Below are 21,141 nucleotides of genomic sequence, written 5' to 3'. Positions count from 1 at the left end.
TTGGGGGGCTGTATGTAGTTTGACAAGGAAATGGGAACTGCAGCATCATTCTCCATGTTAATCATCTCTTATACGTTTTACCGTTTACAGATTGAAAATTAATGGTTGTTGAGATGGCATTTTCATTTGTTCTCTTCATTATAAATTTCTTGTGTTACCTTATTTCTAAATCTTTCTCTTGGATGGTGCAACCGTCATTGTTTATATTAAAGTCTCTCATCATCACCTTTTGACGATTCTTTTTTCTAGCACTAGTAGTAGTAAGAAAAATAAAAGAATTTATATCTTTTTTATCGTCCATTACCTATATATAAACCACTGATATTATTTACTTTACTATAAAGTACTGAAGGATTTTTCTACTTAAAATTACCTTAAAAAAAAAAGATATCAGGGATTTTTTGTTACAAAAATATAGTTTGGGTGTACTTAGGGTACTGTATTATTTTGATTCCTCAACAATTCTTCTGTAAATTTAGTTGCTTAATATTTCCATTTTTGTGTTCCTGATATATTTCCTGCTATGAAGATAATCAGAATCAAATATTCCTTTTTTTTATGTTGTAGGAGTTTAAAATTTAACCCTAAATGGTTTCATAATTATTGCTAGCATAGTAGTTGTTTTCTTCATAAAATTTATAAATTTCATTTCCAATTAAAATTTCATACACTAAATTGGGTTCAAATTTTATTAAGCTCACAGACTAATTATCTAGAAGTTTTTGTTCTTAATATAATAACATCTTTTCTTAAACACTAATATTATTTTATTTATGCCTAAACACATTTTATTACGCTTAAACACTAATACCATTTAATAAAAATCTAGATTCTTTTCGTCTTCCAACACTAATATCTTGTTTTGAGATGTTCTTTTTATAATGAAATTTAAAGACATGCTTATGAAAGGTATTCTTATTCCTGGTCAATAAAGTAAAATATTTTTTTCAAGATAATTATTTCTTAGTGGTATGAGATGAGAGGCTTTCAACTAATGAGATGAGAGTCTCGACACATTTTTACGTAGCATTATGATCTCATTAACGAAAGACATGTATGTTGTGTGAGTTAAACCATAATCTATGTTGGCAAAGCTCGATTGAAGAGACACATGACAGATATATTTAGCATGTGTTTGGTCGATAAAAGAGTTCTCTAAACATGGTATATCATCCGATTCAATGTTAGTGTTGGTATTATTATTATTTTTTTATAAAATAAAAATGTTGTAAAGGAAATATTTAAGAACACTGTTTCGTTAGAGCAACTTGAGGGTTAGGGTTAGTGATTCCCGTTTTTTCTCTAATCAGCTTAAAACACAGTGATTTTGAATTTGTTAATAGTTGAATCAACTTGATTTTTGTACACAGTGTTTGTGAGACAAATGGTACATTTTCACTGTTAGTATAGTTGAAACAAGCTCCAAGGAAGGAAATATCGTGTTCACACAACACCATATTTTTTGAGATGTTCTGCAAGGGGGTGAAAGAAAATTTAGTTGGCATGGGTTCCTCCGGTGCCGACCACCAACTAATGGGTTTCTTTCTCAAATAACTTCTATGTCTCCATCTCAACTCCAATCATAAAAGAAATCTTTTGTACAAACTCTTCAAAATGTGTGACATTATCGATTTCTAATTTTTTCAATCTTTGTCTAAAAAGTAATCGTCTCTCAATTAAGATATTTAAAGAGGCTTACAAAGCATGATTCGAACTATGCATGCATAACTTATATGGGAGGTTGATCAATAGTAAAGGTAACATGTTACTGAAAGCATTAGAATTATGTGACATTCATGAAATTGTAGAGTCCAATCACTAATTGGAATTTAACTCCTTGGGGACATGACTATTTTGAACTTATAATCAAATCATGAGAGGATCTCAACAAAATTTAGAGGGTAGGAATATGAGATGTTAAGTCCTCGCTCATGCATTTATCTATGTGAATGTCTGAGTTTAAACTAAAAAACTTGAAGATTCACATGCTCAAGTGTGGTTGTGAATGCATGATTTTTCCTTAAAGTATTGGGAATCAACTACTTTATTTGTATTTTATTATGACATTGACATTCCTTTATCAATTAACGAGTTTAGAAGAAAAGAACTTGTGATTATTTTGTGTGTGTGCAGATAGACCTTAACATGTTAGATACTCTCCATGATCGTATTTTAGTGGAATGAGAGGGTTATGCTTTCTTTGTTGAATTGAATACGAGAGTTTACCTTTTTTGTTTGTGTGTGTGCGCGCGCACGTCCGTGTATGTGTGAGTGTGTGTTGGTCATAATATTAATAAATGTTGGAAGTTGAAAGACAAGATTGTTGAGAAACTCCAAATTAAAAAATCTACAAGATACACACCTAAAAAGTCCAAACAAGCTATATCAGTTAATGAATGTGTGAAGGACATAGATAATGATGAATACGTAAATGTCATAGTGAATAACCTAGTGAATGATGAATATATAAATTTGAATAAGGCATGAAATCATACTCTTGAAAATGATATAGAGAAGGATGGATCTGTTGTCACTATTCAATCAAAGAATAAGCTTAATGTTTGAAATTTTGTTCTTAAGGGACATATGTTGGATCAAATGTCTAAGTCAATAAGTTCAACATCTTAAAATAGAACTGACAGATAATAAAAAAATAAATAATAAATCATATGGCAAATAAAGAACACAAGAGAATTATTAGTTCAACGCAACATCACCTATATATAGGGAGCTTCCAACCCAAAAAAAAATCGACTCTCAAAGGAATTAGTACAAAGTATCTTAGATGAGCAACCCTTATTTAAAGCCCATCTTAGTTTTACCCGTGATTTCTACTTAGGACTCCCCCTAAATATGAGACCCCTCTCTCAATCACTAACCTTAGTGCTCAATACAACAAACCAAATATTGATTTTTTGAATTACAACTCAACTATCAAATCAAATTCTATGCATTTGGATAAGAATGCAGACGCTAGAGTGGTGCATAAACAACAATACAAACAAAAGACTCAAAATAGAAATCCTAGCACAAAGATCTTCAATACTTGCACATCCTTCAAACGTTAGGTTTGAGTCTCTTTAAATAACAATGCACCTGCTGGACTTTTCTCCAATGGGTATTTGATTTGAGATCAACAGATTCGAAGGAGATTTTGTTAAGATTTTTTTTCAAAAGCATCCACCAAAAATATTTGATTTGAATTTAAATCACCATAAAATTATATTTGATATATATTATTAAATATTTCAAACAAATCTCATTAATAGATTGCTAATAATTTTTTAAAGCAACGAGAATCTCGCTCTGAAAATAATAGAAACACATACTAGTCACGAACAAATCATGGTCTGCAGACGGGCGAAGATGTTGCACGCATGCTCGAACATCTTATCCCACATGTTGCATAAGAATATCCAAATATCTTGTTGTTGAAAAGTATATTTTCGGAAAATATTTTAATATCGTATCCACAGAGATTGGTTGTTATTACCGCCGTTCTATAATCCAAATTGTTATAAGTTTATTAAGTAACCAAGTTGTTTTGTTTGAAAAGTTATCTTTTGAGTAAAATATCACTAAAGCAATAAAATGGTTTTAATCAAATGTAAAAGGCTTGGCAAGATTGGAGTTCACTATTCAAATTGCTTATGATTCCTTATGAAAACTATATAGATTCAAGATTATTGATGATGTTCAAGTATCCTCTCAATATCATTTATGTCTAAATGATATTATGATAATCACTATATTAATCTTTAGACGATTTCTCCACCTAACTATCAATATAGCAATCTTTAATGGTTGATACAAAAGAAGAGTAGTGAATAAATCTATTTCTACAACTTATTCACTACTTGAAAATATATTTTATGTCAAGACTTAAATAATCTCTTTCAACAACTACTCAAATCTCATATTCAACTTAGGGCAAAACTATCATTCAATACATCAACAATCTTTTATCATATATAAGAGTTAAATGGAATACATAAGCAAATAAGAATAGCTACTACCTCAAATCTTGACAAAATGGGGTTTAGCTCCTCATCATCATGTTGGAAAGCAAAAGGCAATGGAGAATAAAACTCTGTTTTTCTCTTACAAAATATCAAGTTATCAATGAATGAATGAACAATTTCCATTCTGTTTTCTAAAAAGGGTTGACCTTTCCTAAAATGCACATTTTCATCTAAAGCTGGAAAGCCCCCTAAAACAGACACAGAAATGGCAAAACACAACTGGCCTTGAAAACAGCATACTTGGCCAAAACAGCTTGCTGGATTCGCAAGCTTCGCGTCGTGAAGGAAGTTCGCGGCGCGAACTGAAGCTACTTCAGCTTCCTTGACTTGCAAGCTTCATCCAAATAGTCTTCCAAGTGGTATTCTTCAAAATTAGGCCTCCAAACTGCATTCAACATTTCTTCCAAATTATGATTATGCATTCCAAAGCTCTCTTGTCCAAAAATTCTACAAAACTAACAAATATGTGAAATAACAACTCAAAACAAAATAAATTAAACCTAATTGCATTTATACAAAATAGTGAGAATAAAAGTGTGTAATTACATCAAAAATTGGTAAAAGGGACCAATAAAATTATATAAAAAGTAGTACTAATTGGTCCCTAACAACTCTCCCCAACTTAGCATTTTGTTTGTCCCTAAACAAAAGTTTCCACCATCACAACCAAAGCAATGACACAAAAGATTGAAACAAGGATTAACCAAGGACATTCAAATGGTTCAAAAGTGTTTGGCACTTTCTCAATCCACCTATCTCAATTCTAGACAAAACATGAATAAGAGAAATGGTTGAGTGCAAAAATCATACCAAGGAATTCAAAACCATGTATGTCAAAATTGAATCAAACTTACACATACATCATAATAATGATGAATAACATGAAGGGTTACTTTCACTCATCCAAGCAATTAAATCAACAACAACTCAAATCATGCGGTCATCAAAGCAAATACCAAATCATGTGAAAAATGAGAATCAAGAGGTCTTTCAAGGGTTGTAATGTGGCTTGGGTTATAAGAAAGGATATGATTAAGAGAATTTAACAAAAATGCCTATCTTAAGGGAGCATTCCCAAACATTCAACTTTATACAATTTCCATTTCTTTGATACCCGTCTTTTTTCTTTTCTTTTTCTTTTCACATCCACACAACCATGAGCATTTACTTTGTTTTTTCTTTCTTTTCTTTTTCTTTACTCTATGGTTTCAAGGGTGATTTCTTTTTCTTGTTTCTTTTCATACTTTCACCCTTTCATAAAAAACTCACTTCTCCAAGTTTCTAATCAACTTTTTTTTCTTTTTTTTACTGTCCCCAACTTTAGATTCCAAAACCAATTTTATTCAATAATGCTCCCTACTTAGACATAAGCAAAAGGCAAAATTTGCAATTAACTCGGTTTGAGGGTTCAATTGACACGAAAGAAATTAGGATTCATTTATTCACAAAATTTTCAATTGATTTTACACTTATCAATCAAATGAATCCTAAGGTAAGCTCAAAGGGGGTTAACTAAGGATCACTCCTCACAAGGTTAGTTGATTCAAACTTTTTGGTCAAGTAGTTTTTCTCATAACAAACAATGCCTCTATCATTTTCAAAATTTTCACACAAAAATAGATTGATGCATGATTTAGCATGATAAGAATGAGTTGAAATAATGCTCGGTTTCCCGCATTTTAGTGTACAATGGAAAACTTCCTCACAATTGGTTAAGTCCTATCTTGATTCAAAAATGACATATATTTCAATGAATTTATGATATGGAATTTGCACACACCATCAAACTACTCATGTTAAGTCTAGAAAGCGATAAAGTGTACCTTGAAATGCCGACACTAATTCTTATCATCACCACTCGAAGTGTCCTATGCTTCTTTCTTTGCGAACATTTCTTGGTTGCTTTAAGCTTGACTTAAGAGTAAGAACAATTAAACAAAAAATTGTTGGTAAACCAAATTGATTGTAACCCACTTAAATCTCAAAGAGTATTCATGCAATTATCAAAACAACTAACAAACCAAAGTTTTGGTGAACTAGAGCCACCCAAAAGTACAATCAAAATTTTACAAAAGCAATAATAATACAAAGAAAACTTAAAATAAACACAAACTCCTCAAATTCAAAAATTCCTCAATCTTCCTCCTCTTGGCCACCATCAACAGATCCAAGGACGTCCTCCATCTCATCATTATGGTTTGCACCACCTCCTGCACCCCCCATAAAAGCTGGCCTGTCCTCAGGCCAATTAGCATAAGCAACATAGTCCGCTTGGGAAGGAAATGTGCGGGCTTCAGGTGCAATGAAAATGTTCTGAAATTGTTGCTGCATAGCATCAAAGATGAATGATTGAGACCTCCTGGAGGCCTCAAAGCTCTCACAGCAATAATTGGCAAACGCCATCTGGTCGAAGACTGGAGTAGGGCGGGCTCGGGGTCTCGAGGACGAAGTCCCAGCTCCTTCGGTTCTGTCCATCTGGCTTTGGCAGAACCTATTAAGATAAGCATCATTAATCACACTAGTAATAGAGAAATGTACTTCATCCGGAATGGGAACATGTGCCCATCGGCAAAGTCCCATAATCAGCCCCGAGTATGCAAGCACACCTGCTTTACCACCAAATTTTGTTCCGCTTATAGCCATCTTGCGCATTTCCCCCGCTATGATTGATGCTACATCCACAGATTTTCCGATCATGATGTAATACAACAAACACCCTACATCCAAAGGGATCGTGGTGCTGTGGCTCCTTGGCCGGATATTGTTCAACAACAGCACCAGAAATGCCCTTGCTTCCAGATTCAGATTTTCTCTTTTCCATGACTTTGGAAGTCCTTGATCATTTAAGTCAAATGTCTTTCCTGCAAGGCACAAGGTATCACTCACCGCCGGAAGATCCCAAACGTTAGCCAATTCCTGGGTACGATACTCACATATGCAGATACCAAGAACACTCCTTAGTGAATATGTCAACTAAATATTTTTCAATTGCTATATGCTCAAGATCTATAATTTTATCTTCCACAAGTTCCCTAATGAAATGATGAAGAATGTCAACATGCTTGGTTCTACTGTGTTGGAAAAGATTCTTTGAAATATTAATAACACTCAAGTTGTCACAGAATAATGTCAAAACATCTTGTTCGATATTGTACTCTTTCAACATCTATTTCATCAAGAGCAATTGAGGGCAACTGTTCCCTAGACATAATGTACTAAACTTCTATAGTTAATAATGAGACACAATTTTTCTTCTTTCTAAACCATGAGATTAAATTGTTACCAAGAAAAAAAAAACATCCACCAGGAGTACTCTTTCTATCATCAGCACTCCCAGCCCAATCAATAGCACACCACCTTACTAGTATTCATTTGGTACCATGTGAATAGAGAATACCATAATCACAAGTCGAATTTATATACTTCATAATTATATTCACTTAAGTAAGATGACTAGCCTTGGGTTTAGCTTGATATCTAACATAAATACCTAAGAAAGAAAGTAATGTCAGGCCTCCTTGCTATGAGGTAGAGAAGTCTGGCAATCGTTTTTCTGTATAAACTTTGATCTACATCAAAACCTGATGACTTCTAGAAAAGTGTATCGATAATAATGAAGTAATAAAAATATTGAATCCACATGGACTGCTTCTAACAAGGCAAAATATGTGCAATGTATAAAAACTAGTAAAAATGGAGGGGGGGTCGAGTTTTAATACGAAAAGTAAATAAGAGATTAAACAGAATCACGAAAGCGGTCAAGTTGTGTTTTATAATCCCCTATTTCTCTATTGTTGATGTTTGATGCCTTGTATGAATGATCTTACCACTTTAATCCCACGACGAATTAACAAAACCGTTATAGCTGATACATCACAAAATAACTCACTAACCACTACTCAGAGCTTTCTATCCCTAGTCCGCCAACATAAGCAGGGTTAGGCGATGCACAAAACGTTAACTCCCTATCCCACTCCCCTTTTATCTTTGTAGATATTGACATTTCTATTTGAAGACATCAAAAGTGTCAATTTTTTCTTTAATTATTTGACCCAAGTATACCTTAAGAAATCACACACACACACACACACACACACACACACACATACACACACACACACACACACACACACACACACACACACACACACACACACACACCCACACATACACACACACACACACACCACACACACACACATACACACAAACACACACACACACACGCACACACGCACACACGCAAACACACACACATACACACACACGCGCACACACACACACATGCCCACACACACACACACATACACACACACACATACGCGCGTGCATTCACTCACACACACACACAAACACAAACACACACACATAAACACACACAGGTCCCATGAGATCCATATGAATTAACTCCAAAACTTTTATGGTGACAATATGCTGAAGCTTTTTGTGGGACATCTTGGTCTACTTGCCTATTTGGAATTCTCCATAAATGTTCCCATCTTCAATCTTGAGCTTTTGAAATCCCCAGATAGCATCTTCAGATATTATCTTTCTCATACTCTTGAGGTTGAGATGACCAAATTTATGGTGCCATAGTTTGGTATCATCCACCTTGGATATCAAAAAAGTTAAGGGCTAGATTTTGTTTTGAGATACCTACAAGTAACCATTGTCTTTGGATCTGGATCCTTTCATTAATAATTCTTGATCTTTGTTGGAAACAATGCATCCTGATTTGTTGAAGATCACATTCAGACATTGATCAGGGTACGCATACACAGTGGTGACACTTCTAACATGAGTTCTTGTTGCATCTGTTATGAGGGTACGCATGTTGAGTAGGATGGTGAGACATGTCTTCCTTCATTAGAAACTCAATTTTCTTCTAAGGAGAAATAAACTTTTTAGTGAGAATTTTGATCTTTTTGTTCATGGAACTGCAATAAAACCCTATATAGCCTTCATGTTCCTAGACTTCTCCACAACTTTCAAGATTTCATCAAACATATATGAACCATTGTTCAACATAGAAACCAATTTTGTCATGATTTCAAGCTTAGAATTTAACAAAGTTACTTCCTTATCCATACCTGGAAGGGTTGAGCTAAGTTTCTCTTTTTCTTGAATGAGAGTACTTATGGTTTTAATTTTTTTTATCTTCTACCATGAAAGCTTCCTCAGACTTGGCATGTAAAATGTTAGACGACATACTTAGATCTAGATGGATGAATAGATCAATAGTTAAAAACTTTGACAAAAATAGTTTTGAAAAATTTATGGTGCGCGGAAGCAAACAGAAGTATCCTTGAGTAAAATCATCTAACCGAACCTGCTGTAAAAAAGCTTGGATATGCGTAATAGTAATCACAGTATGATAATGAATAATAAATTGATCAAATATAATTAATCACAACCAGTTGAATGCAAAGCAACAAGCGTAATCTATTTCCAATGATAATTCATAAAAAAAAATCTATTAAGACAATTTGTCGATCACCTAGTGTGCAATCGATATTGTTTAGAAATTTATGTTGTATTGTTGATCTTAAAATTCAATCACAATCTAAAGGATTATGATCAAATCAACAACACTAATTTCAAAATGTGATAAAAATAAATAAATAGTTTTATATTCAACAATTTTATCTATAAAAAAATTGATGCTTTGATATGCACCATTTATTTAGAGATATGATCTCACCTCAATTATGCATTATTCAAAACAAACATCTTTACTATGGTCCAAAGAGAAAATTTCCTTTTACTATCATGAAAATGTTAAAAAGAATAAATTTAATGATTAGCAATAAAAAGATTATTTTTATTTCTAAATTTTTTTTAAAAAATTGATGTGACGATTCACACCACTTGTTTAGTTATATGAACTCACCTCAATGGTGTATTATTCAAAATAAATATGGTCCAAAGAATTTTTTTTCTTTTTACCAAGATTAAACACTAAAAGGAATAGTTTTAATGATTAGCAAATTTGTTGTGCAACCTCCTTACTAGGTGCATTAAATAAATAAACATAATACAATAATCTACTTGAGTAACATTTAATGACGAGTACAGTTTTATGAAGGGTTTTTACCTTTTCATAAAAGTTAAAAATTATTTATCTATATTTAAAATAATATGAACTTTATGCACTATAAAAAGATTAATTCATAATCCATTTTTTACATGCAAAACGAAAAATTATGGTTGGAATACTCAAGTTTGTTAGTGTCGTGATTCTATTTCTTTTCTTATTTCTTGTTACAATAGAAGCTGATGATAGTAAGTTATCTTTTTTATCATGTATTGATTTCTTTTTTACTTTGTCGTTCGTAAACAAGTTTTTTCTCAAGTTTTAATAACATTATTTTATTTTATTTTTTCATTCCAGAACATTCAAAATGTGAGACAGATGATGATTGCCCAAAAAATCTATATCCGTATTTTGTTAGTATGTGCATTAATAACAAATGTGAATGGTTCAAAAAAGATATTTATGATTCTATGATTACTTAACGCACAAGAGTATACAATTCCATATAAAATGGAATAAGTTATTTTGCTAGCAAAAGAAATATGTAATAAACTTTATGATATAGTACTATTTCATGAGTTGAAGTTTAGTTATTGCGTTGACACATGATATATATATATATATATATATATATATATATATATATATATATATATATATATATATATATATATATATATATATATATATATATATATATATATATATATATATATATATATATATATATATATATATATATATATATATATATATATATATATATATATATATATTATTTTTTATTTTATAATTCTTGCCATTATTATTTTGTACACAAAGATGATAGTAAGATAACAAAGAATATTATTGAGATTGTCTTCTTCTTTCTAAATTTTTAGAAGAATCACCTTACCATCTACATTAGGAATATAACACATAATTTCCATCCCACGCCAATAAGAATAACTTCAATAATAAGATTGAAAAGTAACTTATATTTAACTTCAAAACCTATATTTTATTTTTCTGTCATAATACTATTTCATTCATCATTTTTAAACACTTCAAATTACATTTACTTTACCTTTAAAAGACGTCCAAAGGATCCTTATCAAGGACAATTGAATTGATTGACAAGTAGAACACTTAAATATGTACCAAATCTTCATGCTCATCCAATAAACATAATCTAAAACCCACAACATCTTGATTAAAATAAAATAATGCATCTAAATTACATTTTAAATAATAAAATGGTGGTTTATATCAGCTTACCTTCTTAGGAGCCATACAACTGAAGTTACATTTCAAGTGTCTTTTTTGGACTTGAGACAATTTTTAAAATATTAATACCACAAGCTGAAATTTTAAAACAACATTATCCAAAAAAATTAATTTCTCCTTGTATTGATAAAAAAAAGTATATGTGTGCGTGTTTTTCCCATAAGGCCATGAGAACTCAAAGATCTTTATAGGTATATTACGCTGTATGGTGGTTAGGACTTGCCCATGAAGATGAGAAGTCATGAACGATGGTGTTTTATAGTGGTTTTTGGCGTCCCGTTTACGTGAGATGAGAAGCTCTATAGGTGAATGACGTGCTTAAGTGTAAGCGTAAATAGGGTGTGATATGTTTGCTTAAGATTTGCCCATTCTTTAGTCTTATGATAAAGCTGATATGAACACTCTATTTTGTCGTAAAGTTGTGGTGTTCGATGGTGATTTTAGGAAAATTCTACCCGTTATACCAAAAGGAACTAGTCAGGAAGTTTTGCACGCTACAATAAACTCATCATACTTATGTGATTCATATGAAGTTCTTGCATTTAACAAGAATATGAGACTTCTAAGTGGTCAATCAAATTCAGATAATGATGAGCTAAAGCAATTTTCTGATTGGGTTTTGGGTATTGACGATGGTTCAATTGGAGATTCTAATGACGTTGATATTACACTTGATATCCCACAAGACTTGCTTAATACAACAAATAACACTCATATTGCGACAATGGTTGAAAGCACATATTCTTCTATTTTAGATAATATTAACGGGATATATTTTTTACAAAGTAGGGCTATATTGGCTCAAAAAAATACCAACTTTGATATGATTAATGATTATGTGTTGGATTTATTTTCGGGCAAAGAAAAAACATATTTGAGTTAGGATAATCTATATTCATTCAATACAGAGATTGATGTAGTCGATGCCATTCACACACCAAAATTCTTGAAAACCATTAATATTTATGGAATCCCAAACCACAAGTTAAAAATTAAAGTTGGGGTACTAGTAATGTTATTGTGCAATGAAACTCGACTGATAATCACCAAGATGGGAAAATATGTTATTGAAGGAAATGTTATATTAGAAAGTAATATTGAAGATAAGGTCTTTATACCTAAGTTGTCCTTGACACCACTCGATATCCAAATTTCTTTCAAATTTTAGCGAAGACAATTTTGATTGGTTGTTTCTTTTATAATGACAATTAATAGAAGTCAAGGTCAATCACTAAATAATGTTGGATTTATATTTCTTCATCTGTTGTCAATTATATATGGAAATTTCAAGAGTCACTTCATTAGGAGGATTAAAGTTGTTGATAACGAATGAAGATAGTCGACATACTAATTCGATATCAAATATAATGTACAAAGAAGTTTTTCAAAATGTGTGACATAAACAATGTGAATCTCATGAAAGCACATGTAATTTTTTTTTTATACATAGTTAATATATTTTTATCTACTATTACAATAATCTTAATCAAATATATACAAATTTGAATCAGACTCGTGCCTTGCACATGTCCGATAATGTAATGAAATATAACATTTACATTTAATATTGTAGTTATTACCTACTTCCATTTTCCATCAAATGTACTTTTGAAAACTCCCCAGGCGGTCTATTCTTTTCATGTTTTAAAATTGTCCTATTAACGCACTCTAGTTATCACCATTAACTCATTTTTATGTTATTGTTGAAGATTATGAAATGTCTATAAACTTCTTCGTACATATCCTAATCCAAAGTTTTATAATGCAAGTTATAACAAAATTTGTTGAGATGTTTACTTTAATCATATATTAATTGATTTTTTTTCATCTTTTGTAAAAAACTATGCAAATGAAGCATTTAAACAAAAAAACACCAATATTTACATGTTCATTGATTAGACTTAAATTTATGTAATAAATTGTCTTCAATTTAAAATTTTATCGAATTATCCAAAACATCATTAATTTACGGACATGAATTCTCTCTAGTGAAAAAAATACACCATTCAATTTTAATTCTTATAATTTGATAAATATAATGTAAATAAAATAAACGGTCCATATTTCACTGAACATTAATGTGACGGAAGATGATCTCCTCCCATAATTTATTATTATTATTATAGAAAAATCCTAACCAATGTGTTCAGAGACACTCTTTAAAAGCTTAAAAAGGTAAGTATTTTTAAAATGTGTGTATTCAATTCTTAAAGAATGTTCAGGGACATTCGTTAGCATTAGGGTTGGACAAAAACCTGGGACCCGCTATGTCCGATCCAAAATTTGTAAACACGGACGAAATCAGATGGGTGTCGGGTAAAAAGACTATAAAATCCGAGTTTTAATGGATTTTTCTGGTCAGTTTCGAATGCTAAAAATTGGTCCAACGAAATCCATAACCGATCGAAACTCTAATAGCTCTCTGAATAGGTGTGGATATACTTTCGCATAGTTGTTCCTTGAGACCCACAATTATTAATTAAATGTTATTTAATTAGAAATTTCTTGCAAAACCACTATGCTATTCACGTGTCTTGTATATCTGTATTTAATTTTTGGCTTAGTACATGTTTTAGTCCCTCAACTTAATTTAATATTCTGTTTTAGTCCCTTAACTAAAAAACATTACAAGTTAGTCTCATAACTTCATTTATGTTATCCTATTTTGTCTCTTTTGTCAATTTATGGAAAAAGAATGTTAAGTTATGGTGACGTGGCGTGACAACAACACCATTAGTACAAATTTGAGTCATCATATGTAGTTAAAAACTGATTCGCTATTTAAATTGCGGGGTTCCCACGAAAATACAATTTTTGTCATTTAAATAGTGTATCCGTTTTTAACTACATAAGCTGACTCAAATTTGTACCAATGTCTTTACTGTCACGCCACGTCACCAACTTATTGTTTTTGTTTGTCAGAAATTGACGGAAGGGACCAAATAGATTAACATAAGTGAAGTTAAGGGACTAACTTGTAATGTTTTTTTAGTTAAGGGACTAAAACGAAACATTAAATTAAGTTAAAAGACTTGGTGACTAATTATGCCTTAATTTTTTCATTCATATTCTTTGTCATTTGTCCTCTCTCTCTCTCTATCTAACACCACAATTGTTTTCCTCTCTTTCTCTATACAAACATCACACAACACTTCATATACTCAAACACCATTTTTAATTTATGCTCTTAAAACATATAAATATTAATGATGAGAGTTTTCTTTCCCACTATTGAAAATATAGGTTAGTCACATATTAGTCCCAGTGAAATAATAGTATATAAAGTTGTAACCACCTCACTAGAAGGAGACTTTTCATTCATTTGTAATATTTTATATTGATCAATACAAAGATTTTAGAGTTTCTCTCTCTCCACTTCCATGGATGACATGTTTCATAACATGGTATCATAGCTAATATGGTATCCACCTTGCCAAATCTTTCCACTACATTTCTCGGGAAAATTGAATTTTCTCAGTTTTTCATTCTCTTTCTCGTTCTATTTCTATTTCCCTTTTCTCAATTCGTTTACTTCATTCCGATTCTTCTATTTTTTCTCGATTCGACTGCCTTTGATTTGTTTCAACTTGATTATGTTTTCCTTCATATGAGATTCATTTTCAATTGATTTCATTTCCAATCCATATTTGTATTTCCTCTACTTCCTTTTTTCGTTTTCCCTTCATTCATAGGGTTTTAGTTTCGTTCATCAAGCAAAACCAACAATCTTCATATTTTGGCTTTGGATTCAGTTTTGTTTCCAATATCTTGATCTTGAAATTAACACTAAATACTGAATTTCAAGATCAAGAACACTCCTTAGTGAATATGTCAACTAAATATTTTTCAATTGCTATATGCTCAAGATCTACAATTTTATCTTCCACAAGTTCCCTGATGAAATGATGAAGAATGTCAACATGCTTGGTTCTACTGTGTTGGACAAGATTCTTTGAAATATTAATAACACTCAAGTTGTCACAGAATAATGTCAAAACATCTTGTTCGATATTGTACTCCTTCAACATCTATTTCATCAAGAGCAATTGAGTGCAACTGTTCCCTAGACATAATGTACTAAACTTCTATAGTTAATAATGAGACACAATTTTTCTTCTTGCTAAACCATGAGATTAAATTGTTACCAAGAAAAAAAAACATCCACCAGGAGTACTCTTTCTATCATCAACACTCCCAGCCCAATCAATAGCACACCACCTTACTAGTATTGAATTGGTACCATGTGAATAGAGAATACCATAATCACAAGTCGAATTTATATACTTTATAATTATATTCACTTAAGTAAGATGACTAGCCTTGGGTTTAGCTTGATATCTTACACAAATACCTAAGAAAGAAAGTAATGTCAGGCCTCCTTGCTATGAGGTAGAGAAGTCTGGTAATCGTTTTTATGTATAAACTTTGATCTACATCAAAACCTGATGACTTCTAGAAAAGTGTATCGATAATAATGAAGTAATAAAAATATTGAATCCCTATGGAGTGCAATGTATAAAAACTAGTAAAAATGGAGGGGGGTCGAGTTTTAATACGAAAAGTAAATAAGAGATTAAACAGAATCACGAAAGCGGTCAAGTTGTGTTTTATAATCCCCTATTTCTCTATTGTTGATGTTTGATGCCTTGTATGAATGATCTTATCACTATAATCCCACGACGAATTAACAAAACCGTTATAGCTGATCCATCACGAAATAACTCACTAACCACTACTCAGAGCTTTCTATCCCTTGTCCGCCAACATAAGCAGGATTAGATGATGCACAAAATGTTAACTCCCTATCCCACTCCCCTTTTATATTTGTAGATATTAACATTTCTATTTGAAGACATCAAAAGTGTCAATTTTTTCTTTAATTATTTGACCCAAGTATACCTTAAGAAATCACACACACAAACACACACACACACACACACATACACACACACACACACACACACACACACACACACACACACACATACACACACACACGCACACACGCACACATGCATATACACACACACACATACACACACACATACACACACATACACACACACACATGCGCGCGTGCATTCACTCACTCACACACACACACACACACACAAACACACATAGGCCCCATGAGATCCATATGAGTTAACTCTAAAACTTTTGTGGTGACAATATGCTGACGCTTTTTGTGGGACATCTTGGTCTACTTGCCTATTTGGAATTCTCCATTAATTTTCCCATCTTCAATCTTGAGCTTTAGAAATCCCCAGATAGCATCTTCAGATATTATCTTTCTCATACTCTTGAGGTTGAGATGACTAAATTTATGGTGCCATAGTTTGGTATCATCCACCTTGGATATCAAAAAAGTTAAGGGTTGGATTTTGTTTTGAGATACCTACAAGTAACCATTGTCTTTGGATCTGGATCCTTTCATTAATAATTCTTGATCTTTGTTGGAAACAATGCATCCTGATTTGTTGAAGATCACATTCAGACATTGATCAGGGTACGCATACACAGTGGTGACACTTCTAACATGAGTTCTTGTTGCATCTGTTATGAGGGTACGCATGTTGAGTAGGATGGTGAGACATGTCTTCCTTCATCAGAAACTCAATTTTCTTCTAAGGAGAAATAAACTTTTTAGTGGGAATTTTGATCTTTTTGTTCATGGAACTGCAATAAAACCCTATATAGCCTTCATATTCCTAGACTTCTCCACAACTTTCAAGATTTTATCAAACATATATGAACCATTGTTCAACATAGAAACCAATTTTGTCATGATTTCAAGCTTAGAATTTAACAAAGTTACTTCCTTATCCATACCTGCAAGGGTTGAGCTAAGTTTCTCTTTTTCTTGAATGAGAGTACTTATGGTTTTAATTTTTTTTATCTTCTACCATGAAAGCTTCCTCAGACTTGGCATGCAAAATTTTAAACGACATACTTAGATCTAGATGGATGAATAGATGAATAGTTAAAAACTTTGACAAAAATAGTTTTGAAAAATTTATGGCGCGCGGAAGCAAACAGAAGTATCCTTGAGTAAAATCGTCTAACCGAACCTGCTGTAAAAAAGCTCGGATATGCGTAATAGTAATCACAGTATGATAATGAATAATAATTTGATCAAACATAATTAATCACAACCAGTTGAATGCAAAGCAACAAGCATAATCTATTTCCAATGATAATTCATAAAAAAAATCTATTAAGACAATTTGTCGATCACCTAGTGTGCAATCGATATTGTTTAGAAATTTATGTTGTATTGTTGATCTTAAAATTCAATCACAATCTAAAGGATTGTGATCAAATCAACAACACTAATTTCAAAATGTGATAAAAATAAATAAATAGTTTTTTATTCAACAATTTTATCTATAAAAAAATTGATGCTTTGATACGCACCACTTATTTAGAGATATGATCTCACCTCAATTGTGCATTATTCAAAACAAACATCTTTACTATGGTCCAAAGAGAAAATTTTCTTTTTACTATCATGAAAATGTTAAAAAGAATAAATTTAATGATTAGCAATAAAAAGATTATTTTTATTTATAAATTTTCTTTAAAAAATTGATGGACGATTCACACCACTTGTTTAGTTATATGATCTCACCTCAATGGTGTATTATTCAAAATAAATATGGTCCAAAGATTTTTTTTTCTTTTTACCAAGATTAAACACTAAAAGGAATAGTTTTAATGATTAGCAAATTTGTTGTGCAACCTCCTTACTAGGTGCATTAAATAAATAAACATAATACAATAATCTACTTGAGTAACATTTAATGACAAGTACAGTTTTATGAAGGGTTTTTACCTTTTCATAAAAGCTAAAAATTATTTATCTATATTTAAAATAACATGAACTTTATGCACTATAAAAAGATTAATTCATAATCCATTTTTTACATGCAAAAAGAAAAATTATGGTTGGAATACTCAAGTTTGTTAGTGTCGTGATTCTATTTCTTTTCTTATTTCTTGTTACAATAGAAGCTGATGATAGTAAGTTATCTTTCTTATCATGTATTGATTTCTTTTTTAGTTTGTCGTTCGTAAACAAGTTTTTTCTCAAGTTTTAATAACATTATTTTATTTTATTTTTTCATTCCAGAACATTCAAAATGTGAGACAGATGATGATTGCCCAAAAAATCTATATCCGTATTTTGTTAGTATGTGCATTAATAACAAATGTGAATGGTTCAAAAAAGATATTTATGATTCTATGATTACTTAACCCACAAGAGTATACAATTCCATATAAAATGGAATAAGTTATTTTGCTAGCAAAAGAAATATGTAATAAACTTTATGATATAGTACTATTTCATGAGTTATATATATATATATATATATATATATATATATATATATATATATATATATATATATATATATATATATATATATATATATATATATATATATATATATATATAATTTTTTATTTTATAAATTCTTGCCATTATTATTTTGTACACAAAGATGATAGTAAGATAACAAAGAATATTATTGAGATTGTCTTCTTCTTTCTAAATTTTTAGAAGAATCACCTTACCATCTACACTAGGAATATAACACATAATTTCCATCCCACGCCAATAAGAATAACTTCAATAATAAGATTGAAAAGTAACTTATATTTAACTTCAAAACCTATATTTTATTTTTCTGTCATAATACTATTTCATTCATCATTTTTAAACACTTCAAATTACATTTACTTTATCTTTAAAAGACGTCCAAAGGATCCTTATCAAGGACAATTGAATTGATTGACAAGTAGAACACTTAAATATGTACCAAATCTTCATGCTCATCCAATAAACATATTCTAAAACCCACAACATCTTGATTAAAATAAAATAATGCATCTAAATTACATTTTAAATAATAAAATGGTGGTTTATATCAACTTACCTTCTTAGAAGCCATACAACTGAAGTTACATTTCAAGTGTCTTTTTTGGACTTGAGACAATTTTTAAAATATTAATACCACAAGCTGAAATTTTAAAACAACATTATCCAAAAAAATCAATTTCTCCTTGTATTGATAAAAAAAGTATATGGGTGCGTGTTTTTCCCAGAAGGCCATGAGAACTCAAAGACCTTTATAGGTATATTACGCTGTATGGTGGTTAGGGCTTGCCCACGAAGATGAGAAGTCATGGGTACTGTCAATTCCCTAATCAACCTCGCTATGGGTACTGTCGCATCTCGAAAAATACGATTCCTCGCGATGGTCGCGGAAAAAATTAGTTCAAATAGAGTCGTCACCTAACTTTATTTATTCCAATGAAGGAATAGGAAAATATTGATAAAACCTTTAAAAATAGAATAATGGTCTTCACAACCACATTCTGGTTCGGGAGTCGATTACGCAAGGGGAAAGTATTAGCACCACTCACGTCCGTTGTACTCAACGAGAACCTTTTAGTGTAATTTACGATTTGAATGTTAGCTGATGTTATTTGTTTTCTTCGAGTGAATAAAGGGTTAAAAATAGAGATGGATGGAAACCTTAGAAGGGGGAAAAGGGAGGTTTTTTATTAGTGTGCTCACGAAGATCTAGCAATCTCCTGCCTACGTATCCTTATAGTGCAATAAGGAAATCAGAGCATTCATAGTTTGAGGAACTACGATGGGTTGGTGTCTTTTAATGAATAACTTTTTAGATCGTGTTCTAAAGGCTAAACGTTGACTTGTTTTACTCTTAGCGGAGGCTTGTGCACTAATTTGTTATGCGCGTTAGAAGGGATTAAACAATGTTCTTTCTAAAAAGAGTTTTGGTCACACGGGGGTGACAAGTTGGATTAATATGTTGGACTAATTTGTGTTTGCGGACAACTTAAGTTATATTTAGTGTATCAATCATCTACTCGATTAATTAAAATTGAATAGATCTCATTGTAAGAAAGTCCAAGAGTAAGCTATGTGAGGTTGATGGCGATGCTTAAAAGCAATCGACTTACAAATGTATTTGAAAATGGGCTCGACATTGATCGAGAATTGTGTGATTTTAGTGGTTTAAAGTGATTTGGAATTGATGATGAAATTGAATGAAATCGAGTTTGAGAATGATTGAAATGATAGTGAAAAATGATGGTGAAATTGTGATAGTGAAAGAAATCCGTCAACATTTAATTAGCAAAATTAATTGATTAAAGTTCTATTAAATTGATTAATTAAGTTAATTAAAATTAATTATCAAAATTGTTTGATTAAAATTAATATAATCAAATAATTAAGTTAATTAAAAGTAGTTAAAAATATTATCTAATTAATCAAACCTTAATTAGTTAATTAATTGAAAAAAAGGAAATAAGTGACAATATTGAATTAAAAACAATTGAATTGAATCGGCCACCATGTGCTCATAAACCGGTTTATACATAACGACAACAGAGTTGGAGTGTCGTATGTAAGGAGTGAAACGCGGTGAAAATACACAATCAGTATATAGAAATTTGGGTGGCATATCGTTATAAAATTACCAAATCCACGGGTTTAATCCGACCAAAGATGTAATGAATTTGAACAATAACAAACCAATATTATACCATTACGAATTATCCTATCAACCCAAAATAACCAATAAATTATAGACTAATCGGAAACAAATTGAAATAGAACCACAACAGTAAAATCTCATAACAAAAACCAAAAACAAATATATCTCAGGTCTATTATCCCAAGTAGCAACTATATGCTTTTTAAATCGACATACAACAACAATAATCTAATAGTATCACATTTATGCAAGTTTCTATCGCTAAAAGTAAGAATCTATCATTATC

At 31.2% G+C, this 21,141-nt stretch overlaps 1 pseudogene; it reads left to right on the top strand.

Annotated features, from left to right (window-relative positions):
• Positions 1-11,716: 11,716 nt before the first annotated feature.
• Positions 11,717-12,655, top strand: LOC127123086 (uncharacterized; annotated as a pseudogene).
• The last annotated feature ends 8,486 nt before the right edge of the window (positions 12,656-21,141 follow it).

This window comes from Lathyrus oleraceus, chromosome 2, assembly GCF_024323335.1.
Source record: "Lathyrus oleraceus cultivar Zhongwan6 chromosome 2, CAAS_Psat_ZW6_1.0, whole genome shotgun sequence".
Taxonomy (NCBI): domain Eukaryota; kingdom Viridiplantae; phylum Streptophyta; class Magnoliopsida; order Fabales; family Fabaceae; genus Lathyrus; species Lathyrus oleraceus.
Note: the sequence above shows the minus strand (reverse complement) of the source record. Positions and strands in the feature narration are given on the sequence as shown.